Below are 27,190 nucleotides of genomic sequence, written 5' to 3'. Positions count from 1 at the left end.
CTTGTCCAGGTCCCAGCTTCCAGCAGGGTACTGCAGTACTTAACCTCTGCTAAGCATTGGTGGTGTGATGCTGACCACAGAAAACTGCATCAATCCCACAGTGAAGTAAGAGATTTACATTTCTGGACATGTAATAAGTGACAGTGTTGATGAAAAGCATGTGAAGAATAAATAGATAAATTACATTCGGAATTGAAGTCTTTCATAAATAAAAAATTAGTTGGACCTGTTTTTACAAATTTTTTATTTACTTGTGATGTCCAAATCAGTCTTGTGCTGCCCTAGGAAACATTACTAGGTTGCTGAAGACAAATGTGGTAACTTGCTAAAATGGGAAGCTAGCAGTGGATTGTGGGGTAATCAGAATGCACTTGCATGGCAACAAGTAGAGAACTTCAGTAGCCTTCTGCTATGTCACATAGACCTCTTTCTATTTCACTGAAATACCTGAAGTCCTGATTATGACTCACCTTCCCAGTTTGGAAACTTTTTAATTTTCAGTAGCTATATTTTACCAAAAAAGGAGAATCAAAGGATGCTGATACATACCTTGGAAGGAGAAACAATTACATTTCATTCTACGAACTTTCTGCAGATTTTGATAAATAGAAAGGGGGGAAAAAAAAGGCAATGTAATTTCACTCGTAATTCAGTCAACTTTTACTGCTGTGTTTCAAAAAGTAAGGATGGTTATAGTCAGCACTGTCCTTGCAGGGAAAATTTCCTGTTTATTGAGCAATTGAATTTTTCCTTTCCTTTCCTGGGTAGATTTTAGGATTTATTGTATGCAGAAGATTAGTAGCTGTAATAGTAATATGAAAGAGTATAATAGAGTAGATTATGATAGAGCAAAATAATTCACATATACAATCTCCAGTAGAAGTCTTTACAACCAGAATAAAGATTTGCATTTTTTCCCCTTTTGTTGGATTTGTTAAATGTTCTTGTAGAGTTTTACCATTTTAGTCTTGTGTCATAAAATAGCCTGATAAATCTACAGTTCTAAAGCCAGTTATTATGGTTATCATTCTGGAAGGCTACTGGGTTTTGGCATCACTGCTTATGAATAGGGATAGTAGTTGCTGTAATGCAAAATTTGTCAGTAAGATTATATACTACATACTGCTTATTATAAACCTGACTGGCTATATCTTCTTTTGGATGTCATTCCCCAGGAAAGTGTGCACAAACACACCAGCCTCTCCAAAGGATTTAGCATTGCCTTTGTTGTATTAGAGCCCCAAAGAAAACATTTTAATTTAAAGAGTTTGCATCTGAAACCAAGCACGCTGGATTTTTCCCAGAGTGCAGCTCATCATTGTACTCATGGTTGCTGCATTCTAGGTGAGAGTGTCCTGATCTGGAGCTCGAGAGACTGATAGCTGCACAGCTGGCAGCTCTTCTCCTGCAAGGTGAATTTTAAATAAAACCACAATGTAAGAGCTGTTCAGGTTAGTAGCTGAAGTGCTACTAGCATTGAAGATTGCAAAGATCAATATTAGGATGCACCTACAGTGTGCTGCTAAATGGAAGAGGAAGTGAGAAAACAAAGAGTTTCTCCTTCCTTGCAACTTCATCCTTCTTTTGCTGAGGAAGCAGGTAAAAAAAGCAAAAGAAGGATCATGTCAGAGGAAGCCTGAATTTGAAATCTAAAAGTAGCTACTTCTGTTGTATATTGAAATTGTAATTTGAAATTTTAAAATATGCATTTAATTCAGGCGGTTTTGTTGAAAAAAATATTTGTATTACTTAAAACATAGCCAGTTCTAATCAAGTTATTACTTCATCAGATGCGTGGTAGCACTTTGAGGCCTGTTGGTGAAGGGTGTTTGCGCTGTGGGGCTGGTTAGACATTCATTAGAAGGCAGCCAGGAGGGCAAAAGACCTGCAGCAGTTCCAGTAGAAAATGGGTTTTAGCTTGAACTTGAAAGCCTAAAAGACTGATAAAAAGAGTGTTGCTCCTGAAGCTTGAAGATACGCTTGTGATCAGAATTACAAGGCACTGCAAGCAAGTCATATTTAATCCTTTGATACCAGCAATGGCCCAGACAGTCCATACAGCCTTATTCCTTTCTATTTGCCCATCAAAATAGGAAAATTGGCAGCAGTCACAATTCCTCTGGGTTTTTTTTTTTTCTTTGGCTCTGTGCGTGTATGTGTGCAGAGCAGCAGGAAGGAATGCAGAAGAATATCAATACTTAATCCCTATCCCAGCCAGACAAAATTTAAATCAAAAAATATATTGCAGCAGGATGAAATCCAAATGTTAAACAAACTTGGGATACAGTCAGTCTCTGGAAGAAGAATGAGGAGGTGTAGGGAACTCCCTTATTGCACTCAGCGCTAGCATTAGATAAGTAAGCATTTATCAAACACATCAGTCATGCTGGCATTTTTAAAAATCAGATAGAATTGTTTTAAAAAAATGTTTTGACAGTGTCCTTCTACTGTTGGTTTTATATGTTAAGGATATAACTTTATAAAAATTGGGAAGTTAATCATAAAACATGTCTCAATAATGATGTCAGAGGCAAAATGCCTGTGGCTCAGTCCACTTCTAGATATAAAAATTTGTATGCAAGAATTTTTGGTGAGAATTCCTAGGGGTCAAGATGGAGCAGGACACACAGGAAAATTGGCCCCAAATCCTTCTCCTAGAGCAAAATCTTTCATCTTAACATTTGTGGCCATCATGATTGGCAGAAGGTTTAAAATACCAGGAGGAAGGCTGTTCTTACTCTGTTGCTAAATGTTAGGAAAGGAATTATCCAGATGCAGTGCCCAACCTCAGGCAAGAGAGAGTCAGAGTTCAGTTAAGTGTTGAATGATGACCTGGAGCTGGGCTAGCTGCCTACAGTGAACCAGGGCTTTGTGGCTCTTCAGGTTCCTCTCTCTACTTGTCAGCCTCATCCTGGTAACCTGTTTTACACAGCTATTTCTCCCAACAAACCTGGGCTATCTCTCAATCACCATGTTGGTCAAAAGGAAGCATTGTAAAATAATACACATTTATACCTGTATCTGTATCTATATCTATACCTACAACTGCATTTCAGCTAATGGTGTACGGCAATTGTTATAGAATTGCACACTTTGTTTCACTGTAGGTATGATGCCTTGCAGGTTGAAACACATCCCTTGAGATGAATTATTTTTATCTAGAGCTGGACCCAGTTAATCTTTTCATAGAATCATAGAATAGTTTGGGTTGGAAGGGACCTGTAAAAGTCCAATCCCGCTGCAGTGAGCAGGGACATGTTCAACAAGATCAGGTTGCTCAGAGCCCCGTCCAACCTGACCTGCAGTGTTTCCAGGGATGGGGCATTTACTACCTCTTGGGGCAACCTGTGCCTGTGCCTCACCACTCTCATCCTAACAAAATCTCTTCCTTCTGTCTGGTCTGAATCTACACACTTTCAGTTTACAACAATTAGCCCTTGACCTGTCCCAACAGGCCCTACTAAAAAGTTTGTCCCCGTCTTTCTTACAAGCTCCCTTTAAGCACTGAAAGTCTACAATAAGGTCTCCCCGAAACCTTCTCTTCTCCATGCTGAACTACCCCAAACTCTCCCAGCCTTTCTTCACAGGAGAGGTGTTCCATCCCCCTGATCATTTTTATGGCCTTCCTCTGGTCCTGCTCCAGCAGGTCCTTGTCCATGAGCTGTGCTGAGGACTCCAGAGCTGGACACAGTACTCCAGGTGGGGTCTCACCAGAGAGGAACAGAGGAGCAGAATCATCTCTCTTGACCTGCTGGCCATGCTTCTTTTGATCCAGAGCAGGGTACGTTTGGCCTTCTGGGCTGCAAGCACACATTGCTGGCTCACATCCAGCTTTTCATCTACCAGTACCCCTAAGTCCTTCTCCCTAAGGTTGCTCTCAATCCCTTCATCCCTCAGACTGTATTGATACCAGAAGTTGCCCTGACCCAGGTGCAGGACCTTGCACTTGGCCTTGTAGAACTCCTGAGGTTCACATGGGCTCACTTCTTGAGCTTGTCCAGGTCCCTGTGGATGGTATCTCATCCCTCAGGTGTGTCAACTGCACCACTCAGATTGGTGTCATCTACAGACTGGCAGAATGAAGGCTTATGACTGCAAAACTTGGCAGACAGGCAGTCAGACCACATTAATTCAAATAGGTTCAATATAACGTTGGCTGAACTACATGGCTACCTGTACTCCAGCAGATGCAGACCCTGATGAATGTGCTACATTGCCCGGCTTTGAAGTCTTACACTTTAAGTATAGAACTGCTGTAACTGCAAATTGTACAAGTCAGATGACGAATCTAAGGGAGGTGTCTGAAAAAGAAACAGCCAAGGGGAGTATTTTTCCACCTAGAATGGCAGCTGAATGTAGACCTTGCTAGGTGGTAGTTTATCATTTCTTTGCTTGGGAAATCAAGGCACCATATTCAGGTAGCTGCTTCACATTGCTGTATCTAGATTTACTCTAGTGACTTGCAGCTACATAATTTAAAGGCTTAGCATTAATTTAAACCTCTATGTCCCCCAGTTTTAATCCTTGGTAAGGCTGATTTACAGTTCAGTGAAGTTCCATTGTATGGGATTTGCAGCACCATGTAACTGGGAGTGATTTGCAAGCAGCTTTCATTATACAGGAGGGCTGGTAAATGCCCCAGCAGTGTTTTCTCCATGAATGCTTTGTGAAATCTGGGTTCTCTGATGCTATGGTGTATCAAAAGTTCCCTCCTATAAAAATCTAAGAGAGGTCAGTTAAAATAGGCCACTTCAGTGAAAGCTGGTCAGGGCGCAGGTGCCTTCATCTATGTTTTACTATTTGCACCTTTGGGGTGGAGAGGTGATTTCCAGAGCAGGTGTGTATGGAAACTGAGAAGCTATAGTACTTGCTTTCCTTCTGCACTTTCAAACAGTGGTTGAAGTGGAGATATGCATATTACTGGTAAGTAAAGTTAAACTGGTCATTATGAACAAATTACAGAGAATTTTTCAGTTCTTTTTTCTGCTCACAAGCTATTAATGAACATAGTCTGTGCAATTTTGACACCCATCTCTTTCTGGTCTCATAACATTGCCACTGGATTTAGAAAGTCACATTGCGCACATTCTCCTAAGCATTTGGTGAACATATTCTGGTTTTGGGTGTTCATGAACACTGGCATTGCCCATCTCCAGTTCTTCATCTGTGGGTGCAGCTGATCACCCATGTCACTTAGTATAGACTCTGCTGAAGGATTAGATGAGACTATTTAACAGCAACAGAGGTGTGGTAGCAGCAGATGGGCTATTGTGGATGGATATGCTCTTTCCTCAGGTGCAGTGCCTACTGTTGTGGAAGGAATCATCCTTTGCCAAATGGTCACACAAAAGCTCCTCTGGTGCAGGTGTTCACAAAAGCTAGTTAAGACTGATGTCAAAGCTGCAGTTCAGAGTATGACTATATGTAAAGAATGGTTTTGCAGAACTAACCAGTTCTGTTTCACATGACTCATTTATGTTATCTTTTTGCTATGTAAAACATAATGAATGTTACATTTCCATATGAGCAAAAGTGAAAGAACAAATGATGGAGTTAGTCATGTGTAGTTATTTTTTGTAGGTATATTATCTATAAATACCCAATACTTTAATTCATGTGATGTTGAACAACCTGTCAATGATTTCTCTTAAGCAAATGCAGATCTTCACACATGAGTAAACAACCATTTCTCTTAATTTAGTCTGTTTTCCGATTTTCAAGGCCTTGTGGGTCACACTGTAAAAAATTTAACAGCTTTCAGAATGGGAGCAAGGACAACTGTTATTTGTATAAAATTGTACAGACTTTCTCTGAATATTCTTGTTAACAAGATCTTATTAGCAATATACAAATAAAACTAAATAAGAAAAGGGAACAAAACCTTCTTTTACTCTTGGTTATGCAAATGCCTGGTGTTTTTTTTCTGTAACATATTTCAGATACACAGTATGTTTGTCCAACCACTCCATCCCTTTCTGTGAGTGTTGCTGAAGGCTGTTAATGGCCATTTCAGTCAGCTAAAATAGACTGTGCCATAATGAGGAGAAACCAGTACAGAGAACAAGTAAATTCAGCAGATCTACCTGTAACAGTTTGTCCTTTAATGTATGCCTCTCACCCCAGTATCAAGCCTCTGTGGCAGGTGCAGCAAGAACTGAACAAGCAAACACCTGAGCATACCTGGTCAGAATTACCCTTTGTCTGTGTTTGGGATGCTCATGTGAAGGCTGTGATATCTGCTGGCACTGCATAGCCTTTATCAATCAAAGGACCACCTAGAACTTCTAAAAACTCACCTGAGATGGTCTAATTATTTTGAAGTAATCCACATACTGTTTTTCCGATGCTTACACCACAGTGTTCATTTTCAACCAAATAAAAGCTGTCATGCTTGTAATGTTTATTACTTTTAATCTCTCCAGTTTTATTCCTTTCCCATTCACAGGGAGGTTTTTGTGTTTTCATCATGTTCTGCAGTTGTAACATTTCAAAATTTATGGCCTGCCAATGATACAGTGAACACAGATTGATAAATTGCTAGACAGGGACAATACAGGGGACATTCAGTCTTGTTTTTTTGCAGTCTTGTGAATATATTACTTTGGCTCTCAGAAATGTGTGCTCATCAGAATTAATTAAAAAAGTAATAGCCTCTACTCTCTCTGTAAATTTCTGAATGCAGAATACAAAGGTATTTTGGCTTGGTTTTCCTGAACAAATTCAACTGCTTCCTGCCATAAGCATTAACTGTTAAAATGAAGCAATTTCGTTCCTGTGAAAGAAAGCATGGGACAAATTAAAAAATGAGTGGTGTCTAATATAGCAGGAAAAACTCATCTAGCAGTGTAGTTACCATCCTTGATGTCAGATGACATCCCTGTTGATATGAACACAATGAGGCTTATTTAATGATGCCGATCTACTTTCATTTTGTTGCAAGAAGGTTATCTACAGTGCGGAATCTTACTCACTTGGCATAATACAAATAGAACAGGCTATCAGCAGGAAAAAATGCAACAAAAATTGTAAAGTGCAAAGCATGTAATTATCACACTGCAGGTATATGGTGACTTGCACAAGCACATTAGCTTCATGCACTGGCTGCAGTTGCTATAAAATTGGTGATCAAGGTGATCTGTGATGGTTAAAAGAACTGCTCAAGAAAATTGACCTTTCTCCCCACCTCCCCTCCTTGCCTATTTGTCTTTTAGAAGAGCTTTGTGCAATGACAGCAGTGCATGGGCTGGCTGTGTGTGACCCCAGGCACCAGCTGGCTGCCCCCCAGCAACCAGAAATCTCTCCTCTGCTGCACGTGTCAGATGATAGGCTTTATTTTTGGGCAAGGCAGGTGGCCTGGGAGGGCCAGGGATTTTACCTGGCTTTTGCCAATTGTGTTGATATGCATTCTGTAACCCAACAAACATGAGGAGAGAGGATTAAAAGAGTGTTGCAAATGGCAAAACAGATTCACGGGTAGATGTTTCTCATGGCTTGGGATGGGTTATTTTAATGCTGCTTTGTCTTTTAAATAGAACCAAAAAAGTCAGCAGATGTTGTCCAGATGAGTTAGTTTCTTGTAGCTGGTTAGAAATGGTCAAGTCACTGCTGTGAGTCACATATTAACCTGCTTGAACCAAAGCAGCACTATAAATGGCCATTTCCATCCATGCCTGTTATTTGATCCTGCTGGCATTTTTGTTTTCAGGTACCTCATGTAGTTAAAAAAACATCAGTCTTGCAAAGGTTCAGTGGAGGAAATAGGGACTTTTCCCTAGGCTTTGTGACCCAGAAATTGAACAACTTTTTCCGCTTGAGTTTTTCTCTGAGTGTTTACTGATAACACAGTTTATGAAAGTAAAGCAGAAAGCTGTAATCTATACACTTAATATTTAAAAAAGGCAAATGCCTCATTTTAAAATATCCTGTCCGAAATGTTTTTACTTACAGGTACTGCTGCTTGTCTCCTTTAATACTTTCTATGGAAGAATCAACCTCATCCTCTTATCCCTTGGCTACTCCGTTTTCTCTTGCCCAAATCCATAACAAGTCTGTTGGCCTACAGCCAACAGACCAAGTTAAACAGAACTTTTGCATAGCATTTAACAGGTACTGTCTGATGTACCCTTCAGCAAGAGCAGGCATCTGCTGTCTAGATGGGCATTCTTTGCACAGACAAAATATTCAGCTAGATTAACAAAGAAAAGCAAGGTCATCTCATATGCCTGCCTGCTGCCTTTCACCAGCAGCCTGGATTTCATCAGTTACAGGTTTTGATAGAAAGAGAGACTTCCAAACAACATAGTAAATTTTAGCTGTATTTTGGATATGGCTATCCAGCAGACTTCTAATTCTTTTTCTTTAAGAAAACTAAAGTTAGCTTTTCACCCCCTCTAGTCAATCTATAAAAAATATACATTAATTGAAAGATCTTCCTGGTTAAATGGTTATAATGCTATGGCAGCATGTTCTGTGCCAGGTTTTGGCAAGCCAGCTATAAAACGTAACTGTACTTGCAGGAGTGGGATTTAGATAGAAGCAAATCTTTATTAAGGCTAGCAGCTTTTATTTTTTTATCTACAGAAAGGAGAATATGCATATTATTAAATTACTGTAATTGAAACCTTCAGTTAGATCTGTTTTAAATACCTGTGGATTCTTCAAGACCATTGAAGGAATTTAGAAAAGACCTTAGCAGTAGACGAATACTTAGTTCATTTTGGTCTCATTTTGAAAGACTGCATTCAAGGAGGGAGAGATTATGCCAAAAAAGGAGGCAATTTATATTTAGTGCAAAGCTTATAAATATAAGGACAATTTATGGTTAACAACTATCCATTCCCAGAGGATTAAGGACATAGTACTGTAGCTTTTGAGATAAGACTAAAAAGATGAAGCAGAATGCTGATGCATGACCTCATTTTCCCTTTTTAAAATCAGGTTCTTAGAAATCTACTGAATGTTACAGATATAGGGTAACCAAAACCTTTTTCACTGATGAAAAATAAAGAAACTCTTAGAAAATTTGGGGCTGAGGTGGCGCTTTGGTGTCTCTTCTCTAAATATTGGATGAGTTATCCATGAAGGGGAAGACTTAAATGAAAGGGAAGTAATATTTTTAGGTGGAAATGTTCAAAAGAAAAAAAATTCATCAGATCCACTCACAAATGATTCTTAAGTGAGCCTTTTCTGGAAGAAAAGGTGTTGAAGAGGGTGGAACATTTGGAAAGTTCTGTCTGTCACAATTGATTTACTTCTGATGTGTCTATATGTTTCCTAAGTCTAGTTAAGAGCAAATGGGTGGGATGTTCAAGGTGAGTCGATTCAATTAAAGTGATTTCAAATCACTCACTTAAACCATGACTAAAAATCAACATGTATAATCCCTAATATTGATATAATAATTTTAATCTTTCAAACATGTATTTCAATAATTAAATTTATAAATATTTTTTTAAATATTCCTTTTAAAAAATGGTGACTGCATATTATTTATTTGCAGTTTGATATTTCTTAGGTAATCAAAATATTTTGCTTTTACAATTAATCAACTTATTCTACAAGGAAAATTACATATGTGAATGAAACAATTCCGGTTATCACATCCTTCAGGATTTTAGACTGGAAAATATATTTCCCTGTCATTTCATTCATGCAGCAAAGGAGGTAAATGTGCTGTGTTTTCGTCCTTCAGCTCCTAATAAGTTCTCAATATTAAAAGAACCAGCTGTTGCAATGGACTTTAAAATCAACTAAAATCAAGAAAATACCTGCTTTGAACTTGTAGAACTGGTTTGTCTGGAACATGACATTAAAATTCTGTTACAGGGAAAAAAAAGTAATCCTTTCTATATTCAAGGCAAAATGGAGAAATAATTGAAATCCTGCTGTTGTAGCTACAATGTCATATCCCTCAGTATTTCTTGTGGGATACCCAAGCCAAAAGACCTTGAGGCATTTGGAGGCTGTAAACCCAAACAAGGGCACAGGGTAAATATGGAATGAGGGAGGTCATACAGGCAGGGGAATGAAGCATTAGCTTCACAGGGGATTTCAAGGAAGAAGTAGATATAGACATAAGAAATTAGTCATACAAGGTGTTCTCCACATGAGCCTGAGGGAAGGGTAAGAAGGCAAAGAGTAGAACAAGCAGGAGCTCCGTGCAGCTGGCTTTCACACCCCAGCCGGCTGAAGGGTGTTCGTCCTAGGGTGGTGGTTTTCTCAAACAGCTAAACTTGTCTGTCCCAAGGTCTGTGCATTTCTGCTCGTGCCTTGTCGTGTCTTGGAGGTGGCAGTGTCTGTCTGACTCTTGCTTAGGTTGTGCTTGTTTACATACAAGAAGAAGACTGCTGTTTTTTTTTTAATACATGTTTTTTGTGCCACACCCCACCACCCAGCTCTGTGCTGTCCATGACTGCCAGAGTCCTTTACAGCCTGTGCTGTGTCTCCCTCAGCCCCACGCTGGTACACAGAACCACCATCTCTGGAGAAGAGTACATCACTTATTGTGTCTTTGGGGACGGCAAGGGGGAAGGTTCCTGGAGCCCCCTGGTCAGGGTGAACGCATCCCCCTGCGCTCAAGGGGCCATAGTCAGCCCCATGTGCCTGCCCAAGAGAGAATCCCTTCCTTCCCCACCAGAGCAATCACCGCCTAGTGCCCTGCTGTTTTTAACAGTTGTTCTAATTATCACAGCAGGAAGCATTCATGTTTTTAGGTTCCTCAAAAGCAGAATATCCCCAGGCCTCAGAGCTGTTGTGGGCTTCTTCCATCCCTAGCTGAACTTGCTAGTGATAAAAGCATTGCTAATTATAAATGCAAGGTTCATTTTCTAAATCAACACTCTCCCAGCAGAAGCTGGACTTGCATTCCTGGTTCACCTACTTTCCAGGCTGGAATTTGTCTACCTCTTCTCCCCACTCTCACTTCAGATACCAATTTTTTTCAGCAGGAGAAGCAAGAGGAGGGATTTGAAGGCTGGTGGAGGAGAAACACAGGGGAGGAAGGGCATAGCCCATCTGTGCAGCAAGGGAGTTGGGGCAGTGGTTGAAGCTGTAATTACTTGAGGAGAAAGCAGTGCCCCACAAAGTACCTGGCCCCAGCCTGCTGTGTTATCCTGCAGCCACAAGATGGGTGGGCATGTACTGGGACAAACGCATCTGAGCCTGGCCCAGTTTGGGACCTTTCTAAGATCTTCTCTAAATAAAATTCTAACAAACTGTGAAGGGTCAGAAAGCATGAATAATGCAGTCTGCCCTTCCAGAAGTCCAGGGCACACTTGACATGAGCATCCGTGATGTGCATGGCTTCTCTGCCATGGATAGACATGCTGTGAAGCAGGGCAGGGACAGGTACCATTAGGGAGCAGCTTTTTTTGACTTGTCATGCAGTAAGCACTGCATGTTCCTTCCCAGCATCATTGCTGAGAAATGTTTTAAAGCCTCTTTTATATTTTGGTGGAAACCTCTTTTATATTTTGGAGCATCCAGCTTGAAATTAGGTACATTGTTGTTTTTTCTCTTCTTTGAAGAATGATGAGTGAAGTATTGCTGTTGCATTATGGGCAGAGGGAGAACATTGTTATGGCGGCTTTCATTTGACTGCAGCTGCAAACACTATGTTAGCAAATCAGCTCTCTGCTCTCATTAAATTTGCTCTCTACAGCCCTGTAGTTCAGGGAGAGCTGTACCAAAATGCATGAAACACTCAAAAGCAAGAAGCCATTTAGAACAGAAACAGCAATGGAAAATAATTGACCAGAGCCAGCAAAGCCCTGTATTAAATTACCAGTGATAGATCAAACGACAACTGCACAGCTTTGAATAATGGAGCTTTGCATCTTTCACTGACATTTAAACCAAGATTTGATTTTAAAACTGAGGTGTCCAATCCCTGCTAATGGCACCTTTGAAAAACCCCAGCTGCATTCACTCTACAGTCCAGGGAAATAAAACCTCCTTTTTTCCTGAAAACCAGCTGAGGTCAGCAGTTCGCTTAAGCATTTACACAGAAAAGTATTGCTGAGTATTACAGGGGGAACGCAACTTCATTTGTTCTTTGCCACAGTAATGAAAAATTGGGAAAAAAATGAGAGGAATTTACTATCATTTCGCCTCAGCTCCTTACCACCCAGCACAGGGACTGGTGTGCCCTCTTTCAGATGCAGTGGCAGAAAAACTCTTGCCAATCAAAGGAGGCATTGGCAATGGTTTTATGCTAAGGAGAAAACCCAGAGCACTCCCTGGATTCCACCTTCTCCAGCACATTTGAACCACATCCATCATGGCACTACATGGCTGGGAGCTTCAGAGCACTGGAATGAGTCTCCTCCACACCTTGTGACCAGAGGAAGAGTTAGGAAATCCCTGTGTTGAAGATTGTGTTGAGGAAACAACCATTGTTTCCTTCCTAAGCCTGAGGGATGAGGATGAAGGTATATGGAGCAGGTGGAATGCTGATTAATGGTTAGTGAGCGTATTCTGCACCCAAAAAAAGGATTAAATTTTACTAGAAAAAAAGAAGTCTATTTGTGCAACTGCTCCTACAGTTCTCTCAGGAAAAGTATAAAATACAAACTTGACACAGTCCTTTAACTGAGACTTGATAGTATTTAGCTTTTTAGCTCCTCATCTTCTCTACATCAAAACCCCAAATGCATCCTTTGGCTTGTGGAATTTTGCGTAGCTCCATTAATTTCAGTGGAGTTGTGACAGTTCATGCCAGAGGAAGACCTGCTCTCAGAACTAAATAAATGCTGCTATTATTGCCACAGGATCTGAATGTCAGAGCTTCTTCCTAGCCCATTAGATGCTGAGTACTGCTGAGCTTAAAAAAGGTGTGTGCCAGCAGCCTTCCTGAGATCCCGACTTCTGCTTGAGAACTGATAGCCCTTGGCATCAAGCACCTTGATTACTGTGATTACAAGACTACCTATTAGTGAAAATTTCAGCTGGAATTTTTTAGTTATATTCTAGATGCCTTCTGTTTGTAGAAAAATTGCTGCCATTATGGTCACAGAATCACAGAATGGTGGACGATGGGAAGGCTGGTATCATTAAAATCATTAAAAGCAGTTTATCTCTTGCACATAGAGAAGAACAGATGATGAAGTAAAGCTTTAAAGTCACTGAACTACTTCCTTTCTTGAAAATCATTTTTCCTTTTGGATACTTGCAAATTGTGCAGAAAGGAAATGTTAACATAATACTATATTTTAGACTATATAGGTCTACACGCTAATCCACAGTAAATTATATTCTATAAGTATACATGTCAATGTGTTATATACATGTGGCTATGAGACAGATTTATATAAAGCAGAAAAATTTTTCCTTGTTTTAAATACTCATATCTGAACAAGGACAACAGGCATGTATATACCTATACGAAGCATGCCTATAGCATCAATCAGCTGAGTAAATGGAGTTCATTCCTTGGGCCTCTACTTCATCAGTTTTAAGCAGGTAGTCCAGAGCTATGGGATGTGCATTAAGAAAAAAACCCCCTTGTTACTAAAGTCCCTAAATAAATTCTGTAGTCTTTCTTGTACACTTTTGTATTCTTTTTGGTGTGTGTTCCTGCCAGTTATGTGTACCTTTGCATGACCATAACATAAAGCAAAGAATGAAATATTTGCTACTGCTGGACATTTTCCATCAGCAGCCAAAATATTTGTTTTTCTTAATACTGAGAAAGGCTTTGGCTGATTGAATTAGCAGACAAAACAAAGCTTTTCTGCATCTGATTAGTAGAGATTTAATTATTTTTTTACAGGTTTATTTACAAAGAAATGGTGGTTTATTCTAAAACATAACCTGTTCTTACCTTGTAGGCTTGAAAACTCTTTCAGCAAGGGGGAAAAGGAGTTTAGCTTATTTACAACAGCAAAACATTTTTAGACAAGTATTCAGCAAACTAGACAGACACACCATAACATCTGATTTCACATTGTGTTCAGGCGAAAAGATTTGCTGTGTCAAATGTCATAGATTTAGTCAAGTCTGGATAGGTTTAGCTTTCAAAATATGATGGATTCATCACAGAATAAACTGATCTGTCAAGGGAAATAAGCTAGGTAAATCCTTGAATAAAGGTAGAAGAATAAAGCTGCAATTTTTGCTTAAACCTTTAAAAAAGACAAACAAAAGATTTTTTCATTGGCTGGGTATTTTGATATTTTTGCTCATTTAAAGAAACCTGTAATCATAAGAAGAAGCAGATAGATCAGATAGATAAACTGTTCCAAGGGAACTAAATACCAAGGCTTATTTATTAGATGTGGAGCACCAAGGCTCATCTGACTGTATACTGAGAGCTCCAATTGAAAATAAACTAATTTCTGGTCTGCCTTCTTGCTGATAAACTGTAATTGGGGGCTGATTGAATATGAGGAGACTTTCTTTCTTTTCTATCCAGTTTGACCTGATAGCCCTGGTCATTTCTTTCCAGACGCTGGAATAGGTTTTTTCAATCATCAGCAAAATGCATTTAGCTTGCTGAGAAAAGGCACTTGAGCAGTATCTTGAAACACTTGTCATTTACTAAGCAAAATGGGATACAGCACACAAGGGAAGCATTTGAAAGGTGGATCAGCATTTTAAATAGGGGTTCAGCAGCAGATCATTAAGTAATCAGTGCCACTTAATTGATTATTTTCCCAGTCTCTTGTGCAAATGCTATCCCAAAGTTCTCCAACACCATAGATGGTCTTCACAACCGTGTCCCACTGCTAAGGCATACCAAACAGCACTGCATAGGCTTATTGTATCATGCAAATACAGCTGAAGCAGATAAACAGTAAAAATGTAAACTCTGCATTGGGTTTGCTTCTGGCTTTTGCTCCCATCCAAGTTTAAAGGCTGATGAGGAATTTCACATCTCCTTCATCCCAGGCAGCACTAGGCTTTAAGGCACAGTCCAAGACCTGCCGGGGTTTCAGGAAGGCTTTTGCTGAAGCTTGTAGTGCCTGAGGGTGGCACTGGACAGGTTACCAGTCACAACACCAGTACGGCTTGCTGGCTGGCTACCAGCAGCCAAAGAGGAGCAACACAGTGTCAGGAGAGGCTGAGCCCTGTCCACTGTGGTCCTGCTTTGGTTACACAGCCTGCTGTCCCCAGGCTCTTTGAGCCTGAGGTGTGACTGCAGGCGCTTAACTTCCTCTTTGTGTTTCATGTCTGTGACTTCATGGCCACACTGTTAACACGAGAATAGTGCTTGTGTCCTTTGGAAGAGAAACATGACTGAATAAATTTTACACTGTCCTTAACTCCATTGAAAGGTACACAGAGTCCCCCTATGACATCCAGCCCTGGAATTTTTAAATCCTCTTCTAGGCTAACCAACTTGTCCTTTAGCATGAAAAACAGGAGAGACAAGTGGCATTAGGGTCTCAGGACACGCAGCAGTGTGCGGTGGCATTACCAAAGAAGTAATTGCAGGGACTTCTGTGTACACCTTTGAAGACTGCAGCTGATCTCAAGCTCTCTCTTGCTACTTCTCAATTCTTAAGTAGTAACACAGCAGTTTAATTTTTACTGTTCTTTTTTGAACATTGCTTTATTAATATTACTCTTCTTATTGGTTGACCTGATCTGCAGAGGGTCTTGGATAACAGTTTTGTAAAATGTCCTGATCTACAGAGGGTCTAGGCTGAAATAAAGTTTTGATTGTAACAACTTTGTTATGTCATTGTTCCTCTGAGAATTGCCAAAGAATCTCCCTTCCATAAACATGGTTGGATGGCACCATGTCTCCTGCTTCCTTTTCACCCGCCTTTATTTGCTCTGCTTGAGCCCATTCCAATATCTGGTAAACCCACAGCACTATTTCTTTTTACTTCACATAGCTTTACATGAAACCTTTTATGAACTGTTAACTGCTTCACTCATGCATTTCTCATGGCTGGGACTTCCTGCCATGTAAAATACCCTGCTGTTCTATCAAAAACACTTGTGAAAATCCCTCTGTTCCATAAAGAAACTAATTAGAATTAAACACCCTACTTTCTTGCTCTGCCCTGTTATTAGGGAGACTGTATTTTACAGTCTTTATCCTTAAATCAAAGGGAGAGGCTTATTGTATTTGCCTTCCATTTTCCATCTGCAACGAAGCATCATGTGTGCTTATGTTGCCCACAAATACCATGTAATACAGTTTTCTTTAGCAATGCTTTATAGTAACTAATTGGGAAAGTAATTTCTTAAAGCCAGTGATAAGAGGTTGAGCTGTGGCAATTTATTCACATCTTTATGCATAGCAGATAATACTTGAGCTTCCATTATCTGCAGGAGCACAAAGAATTTTAGAAACTCAGTGTTGCATGTATTGCTCACTTAGACTTGAGGCTGGGTCATAAAAACATGCATTTTGAAGCAGAGATATCTGATTAGAGCTGGAGGGATGATCTATACGTTTAATCAGCTTGCTCTGTTCTAATAAATGTCATGTTGTAGTCTACAATAATGTGTAACTTTGACTCAGAGATGGAAGCAAGCTGGAAAAGATGGACCTAGATTTCCTTGCTAATTGATAAGTGTGGGGTTTAAGATTAAGAATGCATTTACATGCCTCAAAAGAATACTGGATAAACATTTACTGACACTGAACAGCATACAATCTGTCTAGAGCTTAAGATCACTAGTATGTGTGGAAAGAGGGAGTGAAACGCAGAAAAGGTGCTGGGTGCTTGCCTCTTTTGTGTTTTAGAAATCAGACAGGTCAAACTATTCACTTGAGACATCTGACAGGGAGAAAACTTAGTTTGACAACATTCTCTTGCAACGTTTTGATATGAAAATTTTGTTTTTGTAAAATTTGCAAGCTTCTACTCATAGTTGCTAAGACGTATGTTAAAAAAGCACACCATAGTTCAAACATGAGCGTTAAGTCACGAACAGAAAATATATCTCTGTAGTTCAAAGTTATTTGTGCATTCGTGTGACTGTTTGGCCCTTCAGGTTTGCCTGGTTGTCCCTGGGCTGCTCTTCCAATAATTAACACCTGATAATGCTATCTTCTAAGTAGGAATCATTCTGATAGTGATGCCTGCAGGGGCAGAAAAATCAGAAGCAATTAAAATGCTCATTCTTACTATCAGTAGCTCCATGGGAGATCAAGCTGCAGGCTTACCAGGGCTGACCTCATGACCTCTGAAGTTTTCAGCAACTTCAGCAGAAGACATATATACCTACCTACCCACTTTGAGATATCTTTATATGAAAACATGCAAGGCTTCATCATACAAAAAAAAATCTGGGGAAAAAAATAGAACACTCCTCATCAATTCTTCGACTAGACAACATATAGAGATAGAAAAAGGAATAGAAAAGATGCAGATGCCACATCACTATTCTAGTACATGATGAAAAAAAAACACGTGGAAAGAGGGATAAAGAGAAAGGCTGGGCATACGTGGTAACTGCAGGAGGTGGTGGTGCTGAGAATTACGTGCATAAAACTAAGGTTGCCTCCCAGAGCAGCACAGCTATTGAGGAGAAAACACAACACCAATTAAACAAAATTACCTGTGCAGGCAACAAAGCAAGATTAAAAGCACAGCTCCTCTCTAGGCAGGAAAGTGAATCAATATGTAACTCAGAAGGCCAGGGGTATGGATAAAACCCAGTCTCTCCTCAAGACACACTTCAGATCCATTCAGCCTAAACCTGTAGCCTTCTTCTGAGAAGCCCCTCCCTTGCTCCGATACTTTTTCTTTCCAAAAGAGTAATTCAGCCCCACGAGTACTTGTTCTGCTCCAAGAAGGTGATCTTATTTATTGTTCTTACAGTGCATTGTGAACACTGTGTTGTCATACAAAGGATGTGAGGAAACTTGCTGTTTAAAACTCTTATCTGGTTTGGCATTAAGGAATTAATTCCCGTTCTAATCCAGCTGCTTCTGGGTGGCTGATTGCCCTTTGCTCTGGCAGAACAATAGTATACGTGTCAGTCACACATGTATAGTTGAATTTCTTTCAACCAAATGGTGTCAGCTTATGAAAAAATTATAACACTGTTATTTAATGCTTCATACCCCTTCATTTAAAACTTATTGTGCAGCTGCCAGAACTGTGATCTAAAATAGATTGACAACAGAAGAAAGAGTTTCAAGTTCTTCTCACTTTTCTTGTTATAGAAACCTGACTTTGAGGTGGACCTTTTTGGTATATGGACAATGCCAGAAAAACAGGCCATTTTTACCTAGTGATTTTCCATTTGGTAAAACTCAAGTGTATCCTTTGCTTTATTGTTTAACACATCTTTTACTTTTAACTTATAAATAAAAGAAGCTCTTAGGTACATGCTATCATGTACCTAATTCACCACCAAATTGTGGATTTTGATAGAGAAATTCACCATCAAAACTCAAGTCAACCTAAATGTCAGTTATGTTACTGCTATTCTGCTTAGCTGAAACCAGTATTTGGTCTGTATTTTCTGCTGCTGACCCTTGTCATCAGAGGAGCTTCTGGTCATGCTTGCAATGCTGCATAACAGGAATATGCAGTGCAACAAACTACGGAGTGTTTCTGAGATTTGTGTTTGATTTTCCTTGCTGTAGTCAGTGTAAACTAGATCCACGAGCCTGTTACTCTAACATATGTGTGACACTTTCCCAGTCTGGTGGGTGAATTTTTTTCTATACCACTCATGATGGGAGGGGAACGACAAGAAAAGTTGTAGCTCCAAAATGAACATATGTGTTAGTGGAACTGTATGAAATACGTAGATTTCTTCACAAACATGTTTCATAATATACTGCTTTTTTTCTGTAAATACAGCATACTCCTACTGTACACATGAAGCTTTTTTGGGTAGGAGAGTATGATGGGAAGCTATCTGCACATTAACTGTCAGTTCAGAACGGCTCTAGAAAGCAATCCCTCCAACAATATCTTTCTGACAGGCTTATAATTTCTGCAAATTGTTGGTAAGTGCAGTGAACAAACCTGTCAGCAATTCTGGCTCTCACTGCTCTAATTTGAAGGAATGTGCAATGTGCTGGGAGAAACTAGGAACCTGTAAATAGCCTGTTAAGTGCAACTGATAAAATACAGACTGTGGTGATGCACAAGTGTCTGCCAGACCTTAACACTGCCTGTGGCTGAGAAGGTTAGACAGTTTTGCTGCTGGAAGTGCCTCTATATCTTACTGAAATTGAAACAGTCACTGCAAAAAGAACAGAGGAGCTGTGCAAAAGACAGCACTCATGCTGCTGACCTTTGAGCCTGACAGATTCCCTTGGTCCTACTATTTGGAGGGGGAGTGACAACATGTGGCTGTGAGTGGGCGCTGTATTGCCTTCGAGGGCTTCTCTGCACCCCAGGCTCTGCTATGTGGCCTGCTCCATGCCTCCCCAGTGCCATGAGTTAGACTCCATTCTGCTCGGGCCTTGTACACCAGGCATAGCCCCTCATAGGTCATCAGTGAAGCAAGAGAGTTGGCAGTGGCTTGCAAGATCCTAGATGGAATCTAGATCTTGCAGCACTGCATTAAAAGGCTGAGAGATGAGAGGAGTCCTGGCAGGGCGTCAAGTAGTCAAGATGAAATCAAATGCAGGAGATCTGACAGGCTTACAATAATCTCCGTAGAAGTCATAAGATATCTACTCATTTAATACCTCTGGGTTAGTTTCAAAGGTTAGAGGAGCCTGGAGTACTTTTTTAGCCCAATACTAGGGTTGTCAAGCCATTTGCTTAAAAAAACACCTAATGGCCTTTTGACGCTCCATATAGGCAAAAAGGTAAGGCAGGCTCCAGTGCCTGGGACCTGAGGTCTCCAACAGGTGCTAACAGCCCTGAAAAGCCTCACCTGAGCCCCCACCCCAGCTCCATGTCCCATGGTCTGGGAGCCCTATTTCAGCTCAGGCCTGGAACACAGTCTGTGCCTGAGCTGTGTTAGGGATGTCCCTGTCTCCATCTCCATCTCCTGCTCTGGTCCTGGGCATGCCTGCAGGTAGTATGTTTCATGGATAGATCCCAGGCATAAATTGTAGTTTGTGTCCAGTCCTGCCTTTGACCCTGTTGGCAGAATGGACTTTGGACCCATGTTTTAGCCTTGCCTTCAGTCTTATCCGCGGCGCTATCTTTTGCCTCTGGCTGAGCTCCTTACTGTGTCTGGGACCGCTGATGGACTCTGTCGCTAGCACCCAGCTTTGCATGACGTGCACAGCCCCTGCGGAACTGTATCCCATGGGCGAAGGTATGTCCTGTGCTGTAGTTGCCCTTGGCTCCTGGCTTGCCTGCACTGCTGTATATACATTGTAAGTGCAGCCTATGTCCTGAGTTTGCATACACAACTAGTCTGATAGCATAGGCAAATTGTATTTTGGCTATTCAAACAGCCAGTTAGGAATGTAAGCCAGCCATTTGAATGTGCCAATAACCAGCAGAAGACCTGCCAATGTTCTTGAGACTTGAACAGTGGAGATGACCAGGTCTTTGCCTTTGCTGAATGTGGAAGGTGGAATACTTCCCTTCAGCAGTGACTTTTTGCTCCTTGCAGTACTTCATCCTGTTGTCATATCTATACTGGAATGCTGCAAGGCTTAGTGTATTAGCTGTAGTCCCCACAGTGCCCAGCTGCTACCGCTTTGCCATGGCAGTACTCTGATATTTGCAATCAGCAGGCACTACTACAATCAGCTGAGCTGTTTGAACTAAAAAGATTCTCATAAGCGGAGTGAGCTTGTCTGCTGCTTAAGACAGTCATGGTCTCCAGAGCGTGTCAGGATTTATTCATGTGAATTAAGAGATTGCACCACAGAGATCACCTTAGACAGCATGGGAATTGTCTCTTTGCATTTTGAAAATCAAAACAGAGCAAGGAAGGGCTCTAGAGGCTCTAGATAGAAATTATACAACGACCTATAGGAATAAACTGATTTCTTTAACTTCATGAGTATTTAAGCTGATTTCAGGCTACAATGACATTCCATGCAGTTTCTTGACACCCTCATGTGACAGTGTTTGAGTGTTCTGTATTCAATAACTGAAGGATATTTGAGAATAAATTAATTGCCTTCAAGAAATACATTGAATGGAACTTTCTCTGTCCACATGCTTCTGTGAAAGAAAATTCAGTTTCTCACCATATTCGTTTCTTCTGTCAGCCTCCAGCCTGGAAAATTTCAGTCCTGTCAACTTTTCAACTTTCTGTTATAAAATATTGAAACAAAACTCAGTTTTGAGAAACTTTTGGTTTGAGTCAGAATGGTTTGCTGTGTAGAAGATTCTGATTTGGGCTTGGTCTGTAACCCCAATTCCCACTGCATTTTCTATCTTGATGCAGCAGGGCTCTGGGCTGCTGAATTGACACAGCTGCTTCTCAGTGTTCCTTGGTCTCCTCTGTCCCCTTGTGAGCAGAGTGCCCCAATCCCCCATGCTGACTGGGTTGTCTGTTGCAGCCCCACAGACCAGCTCCTGGACTGGCTTTGCAGGGCAGCCCCACCTTGGCTGGGTGAAGCTAAAGAGCCTGTCTGCAGTCCCCTGCACAGGGACGATCCTTTGAGGGTGCATGAAACCAGAAGCTGATCAGACAAACCTGGGCAACTGTTCTGAATGTCTGTATAAAGCATTCACCCTGGTAACAAATAATGGGCAAAAATGTTAATAAATAACTGAAATTCTCATGCTCTGAGTTTGCCTGCAATTCACCAGTTTCCTGAGACAGCAGCAAGTCCAGTTGTCTCAGGAAACCAACATATCTAGATGTACCACTGAAGAGCATCTCTGCTTAGGTGTGTAGTGACAGACCATTATTTTAAGCAGTTAGGTTTGTAAAATTTGGAGCAAGTGTCAGTTCTCTTAGTCTTTTTATCCTGGCTCAACCCCTCACTGACAGTTGCAATGTAGGAATGAGGGGTGAACAGGGAAAATCCAATTTATAAACCCTCAGATCTTGAGTTCAAAGCATTCGTGAAACAAGAATAATCACCATTGATTATAGTTTTCACGTATTCTCTTGTTCTTTTTTACCAGCCATTTTTTTTCACCAGCCAGCCTCCAGTTTGTAAGATAACTCCAAACCATGCTGAAGCAAGTCCAGGAAGGGGAAGTATTCTGCAGTAATCAGGTAATTCTTTTCCATTTCTTTTGTGGGGAGAAAATTCCCTTGCTATAGTATATTATTGATTTTATCCAAGCAAGATCCACACCCAGCCTCCCCACCCCCCCACCCCACTCCCCACCCCAGCTTTATTTTGATATTGCTTGAAGCTTCTTTTACAAAGCTTCTTTTTATGGAGAGGAGACCAGAGTGCCAAATCAGGTAGAGATGATGTTAAATTGCCTCTCTTAACTGTTGGAAAAGTACTGCCTATGTCTAGGCCATAGATTGCAAGCCAGTTATGTAGGAACATCTGGTCTTCAGTCCTGTAAAAGCCTGAGACTAGTGCTGGTGCCTATAGAGTAATGAAGCTGACAAACAGTGACATGCTATGGAAAAGAAAGGTAGTCACTGGAAATTTGTTTCTTATCCAGGTTGTACTTTGGTACTGAAGAATTACTGCACTATTACAAAGGATAGTTTGAGAGGCAAAATTGTTAATTCATTTCCTTACAGGCAAAGTTTTCTTGTTTTTCTAAGAAATGCAGAAATACCTTAACAAGAGAATTTCCTTATTCGGCCATGACTGTCTGGATCTAGTGTTTCTGGTAATGTTTGGGCAGTGATGGGCCTAAGTAACATTCAGAGGTCCTTCTTTAACGTTTCTATGCTATTCTGCTGTACTATTGTTTTAAAAGGAACTTACTAAATCTCTTCAATGGAAGTCATTCAGTCATCTTCTGTGCACCACCCCAGCTGTCTCTCTCTCACATCTCATGTGGTACTTTTTCATATAATCATAGGTTAATAGAATCATAGAATAGTTTGGGTTGGAAGGGACCTGTAAAGGCCACTGAGTCCAATCCCTCTGCAGTGAGCAGGGACATGTTCAACAAGATCAGGTTGCTCAGAGCCCCGTCCAACCTGACCTGCAGTGTTTCCAGGGATGGGGCATTTACTACCTCTCGGGGCAACCTGTGCCTGTGCCTCACCACTCTCATCCTAACAAAATCTCTTCCTTCTGTCTGGTCTGAATCTACACACTTTCAGTTTACAACCATTAGCCCTTGACCTGTCCCAACAGGCCCTACTAAAAAGTTTGTCCTCGTCTTTCTTACAAGCTCCCTTTAAGCACTGAAAGTCTACAATAAGGTCTCCCTGAAACCTTCTCTTCTCCATGCTGAACTACCCCAAACTCTCCCAGCCTTTCTTCACAGGAGAGGTGTTCCATCCCCCTGATCATTTTTATGGCCTTCCTCTGGTCCTGCTCCAGCAGGTCCTTGTCCATGAGCTGTGCTGAGGACTCCGGAGCTGGACACAGTACTCCTTGTGGAGTGTCACCAGAGTGGAGTAGAAGGGTAGAATCACCTCCCTCAACCTGCTGGCCATGCTTCTTTTGATCCAGAGCAGGGTATGTTTGGCCTTCTGGGCTGCAAGCACACATTGCTGGCTCACATCCAGCTTTTCATCTACCAGTACCCCTAAGTCCTTCTCCTCAGAGCTGCTCTCAATCCCTTCATCCCTCAGACTGTATTGATACCAGAAGTTGCCCTGACCCAGGTGCAGGACCTTGCACTTGGCGTTGCTAAACCTCCTGAAGGTTCACATAAGATTACTGCTTGAGCTTGTCCAAGTCCCTGTGGATGGCATCCTGTCCCTCAGGTGTTTCAACCACACCACTGAGCTTGGTGTCACCTGCAAACTTGCTGAGTGTGCACTCGATCCCACTGTCTATGTCATTAATGAAGATATTAAACAGTACTGGTCCCAATACAGACCCCTGAGGGACACCACTTGTCACAAATCTCCACCTGGACATTGAGGAACTGACCATTACCCTTTGAATGTGACCATTCAACCAATTCCTCATCCACCAAACCGTCCATGCATCACATACCACCAAATATCAAGTACCTCTCCAGTTTAGAGAGAAGGATGTTGTGGGGAACCATGCCGACAGCCTTACAGAAGCCCAGTAGACAACATCCATAGCTCTTCTCTTGTCCACTGAGGTAGTCACTCCACCGCAGAAGGCCACTAGCTTGGTCAGGCAGGACTTGCCCTTGGTGAAGCCATGCTGGTTGTCTCAAATCACCTCCCTGTCCTTTGTGTGCCTCAGCATAGCTTCTAGGAGGATCTGTTCAATGATCTTCCCAGGCACAGAGGTGAGTCTGACAGGCTGGTAGTTCCCAGGGTTCTCCTTTCTAGGCTTTTCAAAAATGGGTTCAATGTTTTCCTTTTTCCAGTCACCAGGTCTTCACATGGCTGCCATGACTTTTCTGTTGCTATCAAGTCTCTTGCTTAAACACAGCATTCAGTGCAGTTTTGCAACCTCTTTTCTGTGGTGAAATTGCACTTATCCATGACAATTTTACCCGTTTCATCATGCCAGCTTCATTTTCTCTCTTAAATAGCTCTTGTCTTTCACTTGTGTTTAGCCATTCAATGAACTTATAGATATCGATCACATTTTTCTCTCAGCCTTCAGTCTAGGAGATCAGGTGGTCCAGACTCATTTAGTCCTATCTGCATGACATTGACCTTTCATGATACTTTTCCTAGCTTGAGTTAATCTTTGTGTTCATGAGAATATGCTGACAGAATTCAATAAATTCTACAGCCAGTGTCTGCTACACAATAGCACTAATAATTCCTTCAGAAAATATATTTCTTGTTGTATCCTAGGAGAGCATTTGCTTTGGTTTGTGGCTGTGTTACTCTGATAGTATAATAGAGAGTCTGGCATCAGCTAACATGCCTTTGTCATTTCCAAACTATCTTCTTTGAGCTTATAGGAAAAGTTCTAGGCATTTCTTGCATTTACATTATTTTGTGGCTTGTATGAATTCATTTAATCAGACTCTATTACTCCTGACCTTGAGGTCACATAGTAATTTGTGCATGGTATTTCAATCTTCCTGAATTGATAATGGCTTGTAAAATTATGGAATCTGTAATTTTCATTAACAGATCTGTACTGTCAGCTGAAGTATATAATAACCTTGTCTTTTCTGGTTGTTCTCACTCATTCCTACACAGTATTTCTCACAAACACTTTGTTGGACACTTCTCACCTCACTTCTAATACGCAGCTTTCTCCCTTCTATTTGCAAATAGATTATATCCCTCTGCTGGTGGGCTACCAGCTCTTTGGAAGAGCCCTGTAGGCAGTTTCCAGTGAAGGAAATAGTGCTAACAGCAGAGGAGAAAAGTTCAGAAAGCAAGCAGCAGCCTTCATTTCCCCTTCCTCTGCTCAAAAACCAGGCAAGCAAGAAGTGTTAAAAAGCCAGAGTCAGCTTCATGGTCGCACAGTCATGTATGTGCAGAGGCCTGACTGGGGACTAAAAAGAAAGAGTGTCAGAAAAAAAAAAGTGATACTGGTGAGCCAGTGTTCTGTTTTCCCTGCATACCTGCTGTATCCCTTTCCTCCAACACTCAGCCTAAGCTACACAGTTCACAAGCTGTTTGAGATGGGAACATCTTTCACTGTTAGTGTCTGTGTTTATTTAGCACTGTCTCTTCTGAAGATACCAGGATGCAAATAAAAAAATATCTCTCTCCTTTCCCCCACCCTTCAAGTGTTAATAAAAACTCCCCTAGAGCAGGTTGCTGTGTATACAGCAGCTGCAGAGTGCTTGGACCAGGGCATCTGCTTTGGTTCTGGTACTTAGCCCAAAGGGGATCCTCTGAAGTCAGCATGTCTGGAATACTGTGTCAAGTGGTCCTTTCTTCTCTTAGGGCCTGACTGTGGTGAGGTGATGAAGAGATCGATTCATTTTAAGTGTGTGGACACTCTGGTGTCCATGTTAAACTATAATAGAGAGTGAATTTTTAGTTTTATTTTAGAGTTTCATTGAGATCAAAAACCCGAGTAAACCAATAATTAAATAGTACACCCTCTGCACTGTTACCACATTGCTCTGGAGTTTTGATTGTCATAGAAACACTCAGGCTGCAAGGAAAACCTGAATGGAAAGGTTCTCAAATATGATTTGAGAAGTCACATACACAACATATCTGATGTAGCATGTTAGCTTCAAAATGTGTCATCAAATGCCTTTTCCAGATGGAATTTAATTGCTTGGCAGAAGCTAGAAACAACAATACACCCACCCTCCACCCCCCTGCCCCGTTTATTGATGTAAGGACTTCTAGCAGCACAGTAGCATAGACAAGCATTAGGCTAAATCAGAATCCTGGGGCATGTCCCCTTACTTGGGTCCAGGTTGTTCCCTTGGAGAATGTGCCGATTTTTTGTATTTATAGAAAACCTTTTGTCCTGAAAAACTTCTAAAGTTCCTGCTGGGAAAAATCAAATGATAAATTTAACAAGGTTCAGTCTATCTTCCTTAAGGATAAAATATGGCTTCTTCATTATCTGGATGGACTCTTTTGCTGCAGGGATACTGGAGAAAACTGATGCTAACTTTGATTATTTTCATTCTATAGAAAGGGAACATCGCTGATTTCAACAGAGCTGTCACTGAGTTACATGAAGGTAATGACATGAAAGTCACTTCTATAAATTTCAAACATGACCAACGAGCTATCATGTTAAACAGTTTGATGAAGGAACATGGGTGCTATTAGACTTCTGCAGGGAATGCCTCTGTGAAGCATGCCTAGTGCTATTTGAAATGTAGTGGGGGTCACCTCTGCCTGCTGCCCTGGAAGGAGGGCAGGGCACTGAGCACGGACTAGGGCCAAACAGGCAAGGCTGCCCAGGGGCCCCTCTGCCCCTTACAAACTCAGACCAGGCTCACCACACCCTCATGGAGCTTCTGGCACTTGGAAAGCACTGCTCACCGCTTCCCCAGCAGCAGAACAGCAAAGGGAGCTTGTCTTGTAATTACAAGGGGCTGAACTTGTAATTAGTCCATGTGAAGTGCTGCTGCTGTGCACCTTCTTCCTACTGGAGAAAAGAGGGCGTTTGTTCCCACTGCGCGGTCCTGTGAAAGGAATGCACTGTTTTTCCTAAAGGCACACATCAGCTCTGTGCCAGCTCTCATACTGTAGTGTATTAGTCACTGATTGCTGAATCCAGCCCTGGGTCTCTAATGGAACAGCTGATCTTTCCTCCTCCCCCCCCTGCCCCCAGTTTATTGTGTAGACTGGAAGCTACTGTCCTTTACCGTGTTGAGCAGTCCTTGTT

General features: G+C 41.3%; 1 long non-coding RNA gene across 1 annotated transcript; it reads right to left on the bottom strand.

The window, feature by feature from the left end:
- Positions 1–26,966, bottom strand: LOC308056914. The gene is made up of 3 exons (XR_013925021.1): positions 22,880–26,966; positions 372–3,219; positions 1–30 (listed from the first exon to the last, which is right to left on the bottom strand). It is a non-coding gene; the product is annotated as an uncharacterized lncRNA (long non-coding RNA).
- Between the last annotated feature and the right edge of the window lie 224 nt (positions 26,967–27,190).

This window comes from Falco punctatus (assembly GCF_963210335.1).
Source record: "Falco punctatus genome assembly, chromosome: Z".
NCBI lineage: Eukaryota > Metazoa > Chordata > Aves > Falconiformes > Falconidae > Falco > Falco punctatus.
This window is presented reverse-complemented; position numbering and strand designations above follow the sequence as displayed.